The sequence below is a fragment of the Tribolium madens genome, unplaced genomic scaffold (assembly GCF_015345945.1).
Source record: "Tribolium madens isolate multiple individuals breed KSU strain unplaced genomic scaffold, Tmad_KSU_1.1 Scaffold_20;HRSCAF=117;Tcas5.2_LG4, whole genome shotgun sequence".
Taxonomy (NCBI): domain Eukaryota; kingdom Metazoa; phylum Arthropoda; class Insecta; order Coleoptera; family Tenebrionidae; genus Tribolium; species Tribolium madens.
The window spans coordinates 14,820,947-14,824,872 of record NW_025400985.1 but is presented as its reverse complement, the minus strand read 5'-3'; the positions used below and the strand labels follow the sequence as shown (position 1 = coordinate 14,824,872).

General features: G+C 41.8%; 1 pseudogene; it reads left to right on the top strand.

Moving 5' to 3' along the window:
* The first annotated feature begins 820 nt into the window (after window positions 1-820).
* On the top strand, window positions 821-2,910 carry LOC123005312 (annotated as a pseudogene).
* Window positions 2,911-3,926: the final 1,016 nt, after the last annotated feature.

Sequence of the window (3,926 nt, the reverse complement as noted above, 5' to 3'; positions counted from 1 at the left end):
TGGCAGCTGGGCGTACCACAGGGCTCGGTCCTAGGTCCCCTATTCTGGATCATCTTCTATGATGAGGTACTGAGACTCAAGATTCCAGGAGTGACTCTTGTTGGCTTTGCCGATGATCTTGCACTGCTGATAGTGGCGGATACACGGAATACTGTTCAAAGTACGAACAAACTGGAACATACAGAGAGGGGACGAGTTAATTAATAGACCCCCAAGTAAGGGCAACATAGTTGCGTCAGGGTAGCGTCGTGATAACGACTTTGCGGATCGTTCCTCTCTGTGTACGGTGCAGTACCTCTGGTAAAGTGTACCTGTGGTCGTGCCCGCTTTTGGTGAATTATTAGAGATGTGCATGTCACTACAACTCATGTAGTAAGTACCCGATTTCATTTTTATTATTTGTAAATATACATTTGTTATAAACCACCGACTTTTATTGCCTCGCCCTCTGAGAAACCCCCAATCACGCAAGACGTGACACGTGGTGAACACGCCGTTGTTAAATTAACTCCGTGGTTGCGAGTGGTTTATAGCATTTGTAAAACAAAAAATCGGGATTCGGGCAGTTACTATGCGGAGAACGGCCTGGCGTTATTCAGGACGTTGTAAATAAATGTCGAATAGACCCAACACACGGAGCGAAGAGCGTTGCCAAATTTATTTTCGAAAACGTAATAACAGTGACCGTGGAACGGTGTTTCGAAGTCAGATGGTCACAGAGTTGTTAAAGTTAATGGGAGTTGCAAGGGATTTATACACAACGGCATACCACCCGCAAACAAATGGTCTAGTAGAAAAATATAATAAAACTTTGGCAAGGATGCTGGCAATATTTACTTGGACGGATCAGAAGGATTGGGACTTGTACGTTAAACCGACCACGTTTGGTTATAACACAAGTGTACAAGCGACAACAGGGCACCCACCGTATCTTGTGATCTTCGGTCGGTTACCAACACTGCCGACGCAAGCCAATTTGATGGAGCCTCAACTGGAAAACGAAAACATCATCGAGCTTCGGGAAAAACTTTTGGCGGTACAGGCAGAGGCACCCAAAAACATCACAAAGCGGCAAGAATACCATAAAAAACGGTACGACGCCATGCATAGGGATTTGGAATTTCAAAAAAATAGGGAAAAGTCCGAAGTTAATATTCCGTTGGTATGGACCCTACACAGTTATTCGAAAAATTGTAAACGTAAACTATGAACTACAAACGGGACGTCAGAAGGGTAAAAGGGAAATAGTACACGTAAGTAGACTGTTAAAGTATAATGACCCTTGGACCTCACCGGTGGAATAGTTGTAATGTAAATATATTGGGTACTAATAAGTAGGTTTTAACACAGGTTGGGTTTAGGAATTAAATAGGTCATGTAAATAAAGAAGATTAATATTTAAAATTAAGTTTCAGAGTTATGCAGTATGCAATATTCTTTCTTCTGGGACGTGTCGCAGGCCATATCGAGATAAATGGAGGTGTATATTGGAAGGAACTGCCAAATGCGATCAACTACGAGGCAACAATTCCGTTAACGTACACCGCAAAATGGAACAAGGGATTAAAGGACCTATGAGAAAAAGCAATAAATTTTTGCTCGAGAGACAGTGGGACAATGACATGCAAAGTTTTAAACGAAATGGAGAGAATTTCGTTGTATTATAAACACGGAGAATCGTCTTTAGAAGACATTCTGGAAAATCAAATCGGTCATTCAAGGAAGAACAGAGCCTTGGTTTTTATCACAAGCTCTTTTGAGTGGTGTTGCGGGTTTGCAACCACGCAAAAATTAGAGAAAATTTCAATATACGACCAGGAGTTGGCTGAGCGAGTATCAAGGATTCAACAGGGGTTGGAGGAAACACTGATGAACATTGGCAAGGAATCAAACTAATTCGTGCAATTCCAGAACAAAGAGGGGAAGGTATTCGAGCAACGAATACACATTGTCAAGAAGTATGCGACGGATACACGAAACAAGATCGCGATGAAGATGGACCAAACGGAACAAACCATGTTGTCAGTGGTGTACAATTCGTACATGAATTTGAAAAGGATATTAATTAATATGAAGACGACAAAAGATAATAACGTGGCTAACGATTGCAGACACCATTTTATACCCCAGATGCTGCTACCTTCAATGGTACTGAAAGAGGATTTAGTGAAGCTAGAGGAACAAATTCGGAAAGTAGGTCAGGAACTGGCCATTCCTGTATCGAACATCTGGATTTACTACACACTGCCGATTTGCGATTGCACAATCGCAGGGGAGAAGATCACGCTTCAAATCAGGACGCTCATTCGAGATCAGGGTTGACACTGGTCTTTGTTTGAGCTCGTGAGCGTACCGTTTGGATGGGATAACAACACATGCCGAATCAATCACGATAGTGCGTACGTAGCGGTATCGGGGTCCACACCGACCACAGTAAGAACAATGTCGGGAGTTGGTTTACACCATTGTAAACCCTACGAAAATAGATTGTGTTTTCTGCCACGATTCAACGCGGATTCGATACACGGTCCATCTTGCATCAGGAGGTTAACAAGAGGCAGTTCAATTGAGGATTTAGCAAATCACTGCCCAATGACATGCTACCGGTCGCAGGCTCTCACGATTACGGAAATTAGCGCGGAGACGTATATGATAGCGCATTTGGATCAGGAGATAAAATTAAAGTGTGGTAACGAGACCACAGAAGTCGGCAGGGAGTATGCCGGGTTGCCGGGGGCAATCAAAATGAGAGTTCCGTGCACCTGCGAGTTGATGCAAGGGCACGATGTTTTAATAGAAAAGAGATTTCCCTATGTGGGAGAAAATGAGAAAATGCCAATTGTTCACATGTTGCCAGCCACCTGGTTGTCCATGGGATTAGTAATTAATACTTTAGAGAAGAACCCCTGAAATTTCAAAATCTAACTCAGTGCCTGAACCAGAAGTGGACTCTTTCCATACGCCATATAAACCTCACGTCCGTACGAGATAAGGTAAGTGAAATCCAAGAGGTTCTGGAAGAACATCAAAACACCTTTGGGTGGAGCTCCACATACGCGGCTCATGGGAATGCATTATTAACGGTGTGGAATATACTGTTATCGATTGGATTAGCTTACGTCGTATTTAGAAGAAATCCGCTGRGAGTCCTATACACCGCGACTCCGGCCGTACACCCATGGACTGGTAGGAAAAGTCACTTAGTCCACCAAGTGGTTCTGGTTATAATGGTTTTAAGCTTTACTGGGTTCATAATTTATATGTTAGTTCGGGTAATCCGACTATGTTATAAGGAAAAAAATGTAGACAGGGCCGATGTAGAGAAAACAAATATTAAAGAAGAAGAAGAACCGTGTCCGCTGCCTAGAAGAAATATTAGCAGGTCAAAAGTAAGACTAGAGCTGGGAGAAGAAGCTCTTTTATCATTGGCTAGGGGACAAAGTATGAGTGTCCTGATAGAGCCCCGTATAGAACATAACGAAAATATCGTCAGGGAAGAAGAATAGTGAAGAATGTAAGTATATTTTTATTTATTTTGGGTTTTTGGAAAAAATAACAAAAAAATAAAGTATTAGTTATTGGAGAGTAATTTTAGTAAATAGTTTTTAAAAGGGAAATCAACGCGATGGGGAATATTGGTTAGGTCAAGTTTACTTGGAATGTGGCTAAGTCAGCGAAAATGTATAAACAGCCACATACCAAGCAAAGTCGGTGCGACAAGAAAGAAGGTCGCGAAAATTCATTCTTGTCAGCACAACATTATAGTAAATAGTAAGATGATGTAAAGCCGATGGGCTTAAGTTTCAAAACATGTTCTTTAGTTTTTAGTTAGTTAAGAATTTTTTTTAAGTGTCGTTTTTTTCTTTTATCCAACGCCCTCGAGAAGAGAACGTCCGAGAGGGGAAACAAATCGAGGAAATAAAGAA